Genomic DNA, 13270 nt, shown 5'->3' with positions numbered 1-13270 from the left:
CAGAAAACCGTTAGATTTATGATAAAACTTAAGCCTACTTTTGGCAATTCTTGTCGTCTTCGGTTTCAGATTTTCCTCTGGAGGAGGTGTGCCAGTGATGTGCCATTTAAGCTTGAAACCTTTGACGTGCTCGGAATCCCTGCGTCGAGACACGCGAGAAGCGATTCGGTTAACAGTAGTAAATAAGATCGATAAACTATTTCCTGTAGACTTAAATGTTCTTTTTCTATGAGGAAAACGAAAACTTCCACAGAGTGTCGATATGTTTCCTGAATTTCTAGACGGTCCATCAATAATCTGAAAAAAGTTCAACTATTAGCCTACAAACAGTTTGGTCTGATGCAAAAGCTAACTTGAATCGAATTAAACAAACAAAATATTTCTTGATGTTAAAATTGTAAAAGTAGCCTACACAACATACCGGGGGTGACAAATAAGTAACGGAACTGTATGCGCCACACTGTTGGATCAATACCAATCGGCAAGCCACTTTTTCACTATGCAACACAATTTCTTAGCTGCTTCGTGTTGTAAAAACTTTAAGCTGAGTCATTGCTTTTGTTTTGTTTTTTTGTTACAGATTTTTGTATCGTAGTGTTAACAACCTTTGTAAGAATTTTGTTGCTTTGTGTCTCATTTATTTACTGTTAGTTGTTGCGCTAGTGCCGGTGGCACAACGTGTTAGTGTTTCAAACTTCTTTTGGTTTGCCGATACTTCCTGATACGAAGAGACATAGCGTACTTTGGAAGACACTACAATCGTTATCAAGACCCACGAAGGCGTACACAAAACACATGTCAAAATTCAAGAGCAAGGTATTGCCGATTGCATTTTTTGACCAAAAGAGTTTGGTTCATCGTCATGTTCTTCGGGATGAAATAATGGATCAACATTTCTACCAGCAGGTTCTCATTCACTTCCAACACTGAGTTTGATGCAGCAGACGATCATTGTGGAATGACAATTCATGGCTTCTTTACTATAATAAAGCACCCGCCCACAACGCCATCAGTGTGAGACAGCTCTTGAACAACAAAACAAATAACATTTCTTGACCACCTTCCACATTCCCCAGATCTTACGCTCAGCGACTTTTGGCTTTTTCCCAAAGTAAAAATTTTTCTAGAAGAAACTCAGTTCTCATCTCCAAAACAAATCAAGGTCCCAGTGACGAGGGAGCTGAAATAGGAGTTTGCCAAGTATTTATGGGGATTGCAAGCTCAAATGCAAAAGTGTTTCCATTCGGAAAGCAACTACGTACTTTGAAAGGGACAAGTCGTAATTTATAAAAAAACATTTTACATTGAAATATTTATAGCAGCAGTCCCAGTACTTTTTGTCGCACATCGTATATGTTGTTACTTTTATCTGCCATTACAGTATTGTAAAATGTCAACGACAACTGGGGACACTTTTCTACGTTTTGCAGCTAGTTTACAAAAAATCATTTAAAAGTTTGTCAGCTAGCAAAGCGACATATGTAAGCTAATTTGTAGCAAAGGTTATAAAAATGTTGATTTGAATGAACGTTGCTAATCTGAAGTTTAATTTCAACTCTGGGATATTTTAAAAACTATGGTTCATGCCTACAGACTTACAGCACGTCCGGTGAATTAGTTCAACTTGAGAAACAGTAGGACCTGCTGTCACAGCTTGGTTTATTGTTTGCTTAGAGCCATGGACTTCGTTAGAGGGGGGCCTGGGGTGATTACTCCCCACCAATTGGAGTGGGGGTAACTTATGAAAAATTACCCTTCCACTAATGTAGAGATAAAAATCTAATTTTAATAGATTTTTACTTTTGTGTTTTATTTTCATTTTTTTATTTTGTTGCACAACTTTTGAGTTTTTTGCTTGGAAACTTCGACTCGCGAGACAACGCCAAACTATGTATCCTGTCAAAAATATACGCATCACAATGCGCTATGTTACTATGTATGACGTATGTATGACAAAAGGCAGTTCTATGCATCTATTGACAGCATAGTGCAAAGACCTCACCCACCGCTTCAATGGCGAAAGAATTAAAACTCACCAAATGCTTGAAGAAGTATTAATATCTGGCACAGTCAACGACACTGCTGTTACAGCGTTGGAACGATACGGCTTGGACGTGAAAATTTTGGGCCAAGATTTAAGCCACTTCTATCAGAAATTTGGGCCGATCAAGTATGTGTGCGATGTCAAAGTTGTCAAAGTTGTATACCAGTGTGTAAAAACATGTAAGATTGCTATTGGTCAATGGCCCTTATTCTGCAGAGGCTGAAAGATCGTTTAACTCGCTACGCCGCTTAAAAACATGGCTCCGAAGAACAATGACTGCTTCAAGACTCAATTCCATTGCCATGGGCCATGCCCATCAAATGTAGGCTATTTGGATGAACTAAGTGTAGATGAAATCTGCAAAGAATTTGTTTTCAACAATGCACAAAGATTTAAAGTCTTTGGGGACTTCTGACTGTTCTGCTTTGAATAGAAGCAGAGTGCACACAGTGTTTTGTTTGAGTTGAGGTGTTGGTTTATAATGTTATTTCTTTATAGTTTTTGTGAGAATTTGGTACAAGGTATTACCTGGGTGTTATAGCACTTTTTGTTTAGTGTTATTTCTTACACGGCGCAGATGGCAGACCTTCCTGTAGTACCGATCAAGATGTCTCCCTATTTTCAGTTGTTGTAAAAGTTAGTGCATTTAAGCTTTTTATTTTATTTGTTTCTAAGTTGAATGTAGACCTAGGGTCTAGAACCCTAGATGCTGAAACTTTTCCTTTTACTGTGGATGTTATGACACAGGTTATCGTGTTGTATTCATGTAATTCTAATTTAAGTTATAGATTAAGGCTTTGACCTTAACGCTTTTGGCCTTTTAAATCTAACCTTGTAGCGTCTGAAGTGCAAAATTTGGTGAACTTAAGCTAAGGAAGAATACAGAGAGGGATTTTTGCTTATGCCCCTCTTCCAGCCAAAATTGTCTCAAAACCTCAAAAAATGTGGCAAATGTTAAAGAGTTTTTGCTCGCGATTTTAAATTCCTTGAAATAATTTTTCAATTTTAAATCGTGCTGAATGGCATAAATCTTCTCTTCGGCGCGAAACATGCCGCCTCAGACGCTGTATAAGAAACTGAAGCTTTTAGTAATGCAAAGGAGGGTCCGGGAGGTGACCTCCCAGAAGTATTTGTGATGCGATAATCCAATAAGCCCCCTTTCAATGCCAAAACATTGTTCCCTGCTTAAATTATCCCCTCCTACCCTCAAGAAGTGTTGGGAGATAACCTATTAACCTCAAAACAATCAGAGCTAACCATATTCATCATTTAAAACTCTTTCATAAATTTTTACTTACTTGAAGTCTGTCACCACGACAACGCCGGGAATAATCAATATAAAATTCAGCAAGAGTCAGTTCGATTGTGCGTCCTTCGCCAACAGTGATGAGCCATTCACATTTTAAGTTTTGAGGGTACGGCTGTGGAAAGTTGATCGATTCGATAATACCATTCGGTTTTCCGCTAATTCGCTTTACGCAACCTGAAGCAAATTCAACAATTTATTTTTAGGAAGGTCAAAATAGAATCGGCTAGTTCAGGGGTCATCAGCTGGCGGCCCGCCAAGCATTTTGTGCGGCTCGCGAAAGGCATCAACATACTAGTACAGTACAACCAAAAATACTAATTATATTGTAGTTTTAGGAGGGCCTCGTTTAAAATTACTCAAATATGATATTCAGCCACACTATAGTCTACTAGTAAGTTGGTAAAAATGTGTACAAAATTGGAAATTTGCTACCGGGCAGTTGAAAAGCATGGAAGAAAATTCCTTGTTACGCCATTTTGGTCATTTTTTTTGCATTTTGGCATAGGGTAGAGTGTGTGTAGTTGAGTTGATAGTTACTTTTTACTGTTATTGAGGTACAAGAAAAATGAATAAAAATTGATTGATTAGGCCAGCAAGAGTCTGGTGAGATTGATTTACTAAGTGTTTCAATAACATGTTTTAATTTCTCCAGCTATCGTGTGTTTTCGTTAGGTACCGAAAGTAAAAGAATGCATGGAGATCTGTCTATAAGTACCGTACGGTACCCATTTGTGAAGCAAAGAGACAAGACTACCCTTGCTTGCAAATAAATATTCTGATGAAATTGCTCGCCTCGCTATAAGTGCGCAAAACAATCCATCAGATATACAGTACGTTTAGTGTCATTCAGCTAAAATCTCAGTTCTAGTTTCCGTTCAAACACCCAAATCTATGTTGTAGTAAATAATTATGTTAGCGACAGCAGGCCTAATAATGACGATCATGGTATGAGATTTAATAGAAATAAAAAACAGCTTCAGAATTCTTCGCATCAAAACTAAACTAGAAAAAGAGCGATGATATCGTTTTTTTTTGTTTTTTTTTTCAGACAAAGAGCTTTTACTTACTTTCGAAGTGAGAGTAGGTCTGTATTGCCATGACAAACCAAATCAGATCATCTGTGTTGATTTTAAAATAGTAGGCCTATGATTCCTTCTTGGTCAGTAGCCGCAGCGCAGCGAGAATACACGAAGCAGTTCCTTGCTAATGGCAACTGTTTTAATACCTCGTTTGGCATTTAGCCTACTTGCCTGCCAGTTCAAACAATCAAGTTTGGTGTATTTGATTGGCCACAAATTTGGCAACCTATCAAAGATAGACCTTTGATTAGAAAGGTCAGAACTAGAAACGGACGCTTGGGTGTCATTTAAGAAACTTGTCAAGGGAATTCTTCAAACTACACGGGTAGAGAATTACATTGAAATTATTTTGCAATTATTAGAAGGCTACAAAACACTCAAGTATAACACAAGTATCAAGATCCACTTTTTGCGCAACCATCTTGCTAGTTTTCAGAAAAAAACTTTGGTGCATTCAGCAATAAGAAAGGTTCCACCAAGATTTGTGAAGGTTATATAGGCTATGTTAGCTCAGCATTGCTGTATCATCAAGCGAAACTATTCACAGCTTGACCATGCCTGAAAACGCAACGAACATAACTTTTAGTCCTTTACCTCGCACTTGGCATACAGAAGCAAAATCCGTTTAAAGAAACAGAGAAGAGTGTTGGAGAAATGTTTGAGATTAAAAACCACTGAGGGCAGTGACGTAGCTAGAAAAAACATCTTAGGGGCAAAAGCAACTGTTGGGGGTGGAGGCAAACGTCATTGAACATGAATTACAATGGTATTAAAACACTTTTTTTTATGGTAAGGACAAGGTTACGTCCCTAATAGAGAGAGTTTATATTGTTTGTAAGACTTAAAACGTTTTATACTATTAATGCAGATGCCTTAAATATTGTGATTTGGTGGGTTCTGAAATAAATTTGTGAATGTTTTGCTCAAAAAACGTGACGTGATACAGAAAAACTGATGTCATTTTTTGGATTTAGCGCCGCAAAATGAGCCAAAAACAATTACTGCTAAATCAACGTCAACAGTGGTGTTTGCCACGTAACGCTGGGTAGGCAATGAGTTATTTTCTGGCGTAAAAGTCGATTTATCTAAAAATTTATTAGTGCGTCACTCAGAGCATCTGGTAATTTTCTATGGGGCACCGGTTGAGAAGCGCTGCGGCCTAACGGCGACATTGAAAAAGCAGGTTTCAGCAGTTAGTAGAACCCGTCACCAAATATTTTTTTGAAATCGTTCTATGGTGAAAGAAAACATTTTTAAAACGTAACTTTAATTTTAAACCAAAACTTGTCACTCAGAAATCCAGCTTCAATTTGATGAATTTGTTTAAATACAAGGGTGCATCTTGATAAAAATATTATATATGTATTGTTGAATGCATAAAAAGCTATTAAAACGGGGTTAAATTTGTCAAAATGTTGGAGAAGCATCGGCTGTAATCCTGTATAACAAAATCCAATTAATGCAATTGACGTTTGTATTACTTAAAGTTGGCAAAATGTCATTTTTATAACATTCAATTTAAAATTGTATTTCTCAGTCAACACCACCATTTTTGTAATTAGAAGTCGTCAAAAGTGGAATATGTTATAAAGTGAGTAAAATATGCCATTAAAAAGAGCGAGATTACTGCTGTGCTGCACATTAAATGATCTTAATACATACTGGAAGCCAATCAAGAAAAAATTTGCGATTGCGTAACCAATGATTGCATACTAAACTGCACAAATCATTTCAATTAATCACGTAAAGCTGATTAATCACGAAAATTCGCTTTAACGGTTTCAAATTGCCAGCCCCTATAACTCAATTACTTAATGCGTGACTTCGTGAACGAAGAAGCTTTAAAGATCAAGCGGCGCTCGTTCGACTCTCGCGGAGTGCGCTTGAGCAACGCATTCTAAGGACTGCACTTCATTCAGCAGCACCTAATGAATAGAATAATTCCCCGGTAACAAAATATCAACAACCAGAAGACTTCACTCTGTAAATCTCGGTATCCGGCCTTGCGTCAAAAAGCTTCTACAAGTATGCGGAACTACTAACAATAATCTATCAAGGTTTTGTCAGTCCGAGGATAAAAATTCAAAACCAAACCAAATTGTCTTTATACCAAGTCTAGAATGAAATTGCCCTTCTTATGAAATATTCAGTTATTTGTTTAGTTTAATTTGAAAACGTACGGAACTTAGATCCTTACCTGTATTTGGTAAAGGTGTACACAATGGATGTCGCAATGACCACTTGCCATCACCAAGGCAGACAGACGTGTTTGGACCATTCACCTGAAAGGTGGTGTAGCAGACGAAGGTGACCCATTCACCTAATCTCCAATGTGTTTTACCACGCGGCAAGACCAGACCATTCGGTGAAGTCATAGGAGTTAGGCAATCTGGTGATGAAATAGTTCATTTTTAAAGTTACTTTATAAGTTACTCGATATAGCCTACTCTACAAATAGCTTATCAGCTTATACTTACAGTAAACTATGCTAGGCCTATACGAAAATACTAATCTTTAGCTATCGGGCAATATAAAATATGTATATATAACTGCAGATAACGGCGACTTAGTTAAAAGTTTAACCAAAATGTTATGGAAGCAATTTTTTAGTTAGAACATTACATTTTGCTGTGAATTTTGTTTAAATAAAAATTCATTACAGTGTTTTTTGTGATATATGGACCTACAATATTTGCTAAAAAAAAAACGTTAGTTGAACCAATGAAATCACATTATGATATCTAGCAACACTCAACAGACTTTTAATTATGCAATATGAGCTCAGTGATAGCACAAACAACGGAGTTGTGGTGATAGTGCACAAGCAAATCAAAAAATAATACTGCAATAAATGCTTTTACTCTAATTGTAAATTGTTTCAGGAAAAAAAATATAGTATTTACTAGAGGTTTTTCTTTTGCATGAAGGTGGTCCATTTGACCAGATTCCTTGGGTCTTTGAGTGTGCAGCTTTGCGACATTGAGCGGTTGAATGTCCAACTAACACTCTCCCAGGCGGGCAAGAAAATTTTATTTGAGTCCCAATGGGAAACACAGTGCTTTTTTTCTTACTCCCTGGGTGCTGACATCCAGGGGTGGGTTCTTTTCTTGTAACGGAAGTAGTTCGGTCTACAATAAATGCAGTTGCATGATGGATTATTGTAGCTAACGATTAAATATTCACGAAGTTTGCTATATTATAAAATATATTATATATAAAAGCGTATACAATTTTTTTTACAAATTCCAACTTCAGGAAAATTTCAATTTGGAGTTACGTAAACTCGTGAATCCATAAACAAAATTATAGATTTGAAGTTTTTCCAAGTCTATACCATAATTTTTACCATACACATGTGGTAACATCTCCAGGTACAAAAAAAATCTCAAGTAAAGCTATTGTGGGGGATAAAATTTAGCTCAAACATTTTTGTTCCCTTTCCTTTTTTGTCCATCTTTGTTCCAAAGGTTTGACTATAAGTACAAAAGCCTTTGTCAGTTTAGAATAAAAAAGTAGGTGTAGCAGTTTTCTCGCAAAATAATGCAGCTGAGTCTCTATGTTGACGAAGTCGACCTACATTTTACATGTTGTAAAAATTTTTTTTTTGTACATAAATTATTTTAGCTTGTTGTAAAAATGTCGAAGCTTTTAATTTTTTTTTTCAAGTTTACTCCAGCAAAGAAGCAGTTTATTTGAAGGGTTTGTTTCAAGCACAACGCAACAAAGTTCAAACAAAGCTGAAAATGTGGATGGGAGTATTTTACATGGTAAAAGAAGAGAAACCCGAGTGGCCAGTGACCGGGATTCTAGGGGTACTTTGAACCCAGCCCCGCATGAGTTAGGGGTCGAAACCTTTCCAAGAGGCCAGAATGTTTGAAGAAACCACCGCGTATTTTTTAAATATGGTGCGTTTTTTATGAGTATCTTGAATGGGAGACCCAAGATCAGCCTTGTAAGAAGCAACAAAAATCCACAAATTGCATGGAGGGTCCACTGCAAGCTGGAAGAACGAAAAAATGCATCTTGATTTTATAAGACAAGTTATTCAGTATTTGCTGAACGTTTAAGAACACCGTGCAAGAGCAATAGAGTAGCCTCGTGTTTTTTGTGAACTACCACACGGTATTCTCTACACCACTTGCTAGGGCTGACAATGTAAACCCAAGGTCGGTGAAGCAGGTGCAGAAAGAATACGAGAAGTATGTGCACAAAGTGCAACATCCTTCTCTATGAGAAGCGTGGCAAAACTTGTTCAAAAGAGTATCACACTCGTCAGTGGATAATCGCAAATAAATGAATGTTTTTCCACCAATTTGTAACTTTTACCAGACAGAGGTAGTTCTAAGTCACTAGAGTAAAAAGTTGAAAATCTTGTACGGGAAACTGCCAATGTTCCACAAAGAAACATGACGTAACTTCCGTTAGAAACATGTTACGACCCTAAAACTTCACAAAATAACTTTTTATTACAACAAAAACAAAATATCTAAAATCTTCTAAAATCCGATGAGTGACACTACGCTCGGTAAAATAAAGGTTAAAAATATATTTTTTGATGAGAGGGGCGAGATAAAATTTGGAAGGGGGTTTCCCCCCCCCCCCCCCCCAGGCATTCCCGTGGCTACATTCCTGATGAAAGGTGGGGAAAATGTCGAATAATGTTGTGAATAGAAGAAATAGTGACAACTTCAAGCTAAGTAGTAGGCCTAAACACTAACAGTTCTTTTTAACTGTTGCTTTTCCATTTTCTTATTTGTTAATGTTAGTTAAGGAAAGTACCTGTTACTTTTAACGTTATATTATTTTTCGCACATCTCTACTTGGTGGCTAGTTGTGGCAATGTTGCAAGTGAATATTTATAATAATTGGTAGAATTATTTAAAACAGTTTTCTGAGTTGATTATTTACATTATGACAAACTTTTTTTTAGGGAGATTTGTAAATCTTAAAATGATTGTGCAGTGATTTTTTAGTTTCATTAAGAAAATGTCTGATAAAAAAACAAACAAAGCATTCAAGTGTTGCTTCCTATTCGAATTGAGAGGGACACGAGTAGCGTATGCGAAAACAATGAAATAAAAGATCAAGAATTAATGTTATTATCTACTGTGGGGAAAGAATCGGACACAAGCAATGTAAATAAGAGAGAATAAACGTCCACTTGTAGGCTCTGCCAAGAGAGAATTGGAGTCGTCCAGCATTATTGAGAAGGAATCAAAGACGATTAGAGGCAAGGGTTAAGCGAAGTAAGCGTAGCAGAAGCACTTGTAAGCCAAGTAAGCCCAGAACTTCACCAGCTTTACTAAAACAACCTAGAGCAGCAGCTAAACCCAAAAAGAAAGTCAGTTGATTTACTTGATAATTAATCAACGCATTAAGCGAGTGACAACTGAGGTACCGCTAATGCCTAGGCAGAAAAGGGAGCGAAAACGAGTTTTCATGCCATATGGTATTATGAAACTGCTTTATCAGCAAATGTGGAGTAAAAAAGTTCCTTAGAATAAAGTAGCTATGATAAATGCTGGCTGGTCATTAGTGCGACTCCCAATAGCAAGATTGGTCTATACTTTCTTGAATGTGCATTGAAGTGGTATTTTTTAAACGTAGGATAAAGGAAATCTTGCTAGTGGCTAGCCTATTTGTGCCTTGATACAACGCCATGTTTTATTTTATCAAAAGTAGGGAATAGGCCATCATACTAAAATAGAAAAATCAATTCTGTTAAATAGAGTTTTTGCCACTCAAGTGTGACTTCGTCAGCAGGATATAGTTTGTAACAAGCAAATCTAATAATAGAATACTACTGTATTGAGATTTTAAGAAATTTGGTTACTAATAAAAACAAAAATAAACGATAGATTTAGGCCTATAAAAGTATTAAACAAATTCAGCGTAGGCTATTTTAAAAAAATCTTATTTTTGTTAGGTTAATGCTGTTATTAGTTGTTATAACTTTTTTATGTTATTGTTGATGTTATCTGGTTAATATTGAAATAGCCCTACATGTTTAATTGTGCTAGTGTTTGCTAGAGCTTTTAATAAGTTTAATACATTTTTGTCTTGTTTAGAGGCTTGCATTGGAGGAACTCGGAGAGGAACACTGCATAAGTGAAAAGGTTTTGTTATGTTGAAATGAAGAGTAAAGCAAAAGATAAAGATCTTGTTACCTACCGAGAACTGTTTTCTGAATATTGCATATTCCATTCTACTATAATATAAGCTATTATTGTATTGAAATCCTCTACTGGCATACTTAAACTGTATTGCAATAATCACCTCAAAGTACACTGTCGTGATTTTTAAAATTGCGTTGACGAGCAAAAAGGGTATTGTACAGAATAGAATGATTATATGCCAAGCGTCTAACAATTTAGTTGACACGGACCATTTATCGCATTGTCAAGAAAGTCAGCAAAACACATCCAGCACAGCCTGGGCTTGTCGACCTCTGCTTCTTTTTCCTTGCATCATGATAGTGCTAAAATTTCATATCTCCATGTCTGTGAATATAAACCTCCAAAGTGCATCTGGCCCCATCAAATTGTTGTTTTTAACCTCCTTTATGTTTTAGCCGTTTCCAGAATTTCGTCATTACTTTTATTTTCAGTCCAAGAAATCCTCAACATTATTCTGAGAAAACCACGTCTCAGCAGCCTCTAATATTTTTGTCATTTTGTTGCTTATTGCCCAGCATTTGCATCCGTAGGTTAGATTTGATTATAGCAATAAATTTCAATAAACATTGTGCATTTATAGTTCTAATAAGATGATTTAGCCTCGTAAGCATCGCAGTAATCTAGCGAAAACAAATACTTTTAAAACCTGTAGTCCAGTGGTTCTGGTGGGGTCCAGACAAATCTTGAAGACAAAAGGGGAGAGTGGTTGAATAAGATTGAGAACCACTGCTCTAATACAAACCACTGAATTATCGGCATATTAACTATTCTCTTCTAGCAAATGTGAGTGAGATTAAACTTGTTAAAACAATGAAAAGAAAATTTTTGTTTTCATTATGTTGAAAGAGTGCTGCCTAACCTAATGTTCCCTTATCTTATTTTTGAACAGGTTCATTGTTCTCAAACAATCGTTTGAGAAAATTTTTATAAAAGTGCTCAATGCTAAGCAAAAAGGCAAAGCAGAGCGAATTAAATCAAATATAGTTATTACTATCTGAATCCTTAACAGCCTGTTTCACCCAACGCATCATCAGAAGGTCTGAAAAACATGCAAAAGTAATGAATCGATAATTCCTGAAAAGATATTAAATATTATAACTGCAATTTTGTTTAAAGGTTTTTTTGCAGATTAAATTACAGTTATAATATTTAATATCTTTTCAGGAATTATCGATTCATTACTTTTGCATATTTTTCAGACCTTCTGATGATCCGTTAGGTGAAACAGGCTGTTAAGGATTCAGATAGTAATATCATTAAAAATAGGTGCCCACCATAACCAAATGCAACATTCTGAACTATCAGAATAAGAATTTACCAGAGCATCTCAATATAAAAAACTACCAGAGCTACACAGTGAATTAACACTTAGACTCATCTTCAATACTTAACAATTTATACTGGCAATGGCCAATAGCTTTAATAAATTTAGAGCTATTAATGTGTTTGCTTACCTGTGTTTGACCTCCCAGTGGTTGCACAGCAGTATTGCACTTTGTAATCATTTTTGCATCGTTGTTTGTTCTTTTGATCGGAGTAGTGACACCGTACACCGTAACGGAGGCCATACCTTATAACATCTGAGTTATGAGGCCAAGAGAGAGGGGAATTAACATAACCAATTCTCATGGAAATAGGTGTTGGACAAACACTGCTGTCTTTTTTAAGGTGAGCATCCAACTTTTCGTTTTCTTCAATACCGCTAGGGTGAGAAACATCTTGCCATTTCGTCCAGCGGAAGTTAGAAGGGCAAGGATCACCGACCAAGTTAGTCCCTGTAATTAAACAAAATTATTATAAACGCTAAATAAGAGTAAATTTCAGAGTGGGATGTCTTTTTCTTTTATATAGTTCATTATTTTAAACACCCAGCTACAACAAAGGGTATTAAATTTTCTGCTTTTTAGTCTAGTTTGCGTTTTCTCGACACCACTCAAGGCAGGGCCTTTTAAGAAGAAATTGGTATCAATTGTCCCTCTCCCCAGTTGATTAAGTCCCCCTCCACTGAAATTTATGCTCTCTCTGATATTTGGATCTTCCACTGGCGTCATTGAGTCTCCCAATAAAGTGTGAGTTGTGACACATGTTATGATACATTTTTTTTGTAATTTTATAGTTTGTTTCCTCTCAATACTTAATTCAAAGCAAATTGCTAAGTGGACTACTATCTGTTAAGCTATTTCTTACCAAATGAATCGGTGCTTTTTTAAAAGTATCTAATTGATTGTCATAAATGTTGAAATCATTGCATATGTAACAGCCCGTAACTCAGAAAACAAAACGAAAAAATCTCCCAATATTTCTTCTTCAACTTTTACGTTATATAAATGTTACAGCAACGTTTGCATTTAGTGCGTAAAAAGTGATTCTGCGGTGGCCCTTGTGCCCTTTTGAATTGTCTAGGCCTGCACTAAGCTTTAAGAAATAGCAATGAAATGTTTGTCAGTTTGTGATATGAAAACTCATAGATTCTTCTTTTTGTTGCTTACTTCACAATGTAAATACTAACGACCTGTTTTAGCCACTACTAACGATTGCATTACCAAACTGTAACGACCTGTTTTAGTTTTAGCTCTGTTTTGGCTAAAACAAGCCGTTAGTTTCTACATTGTGAAATAGCCTGTAATGTTTCTTGGAATATACAAAAAAATCTTGTCAGAAA

This window comes from Aplidium turbinatum, chromosome 5 (assembly GCF_918807975.1).
Source record: "Aplidium turbinatum chromosome 5, kaAplTurb1.1, whole genome shotgun sequence".
Classification (NCBI taxonomy): domain Eukaryota; kingdom Metazoa; phylum Chordata; class Ascidiacea; order Aplousobranchia; family Polyclinidae; genus Aplidium; species Aplidium turbinatum.
Note: the sequence above shows the minus strand (reverse complement) of the source record.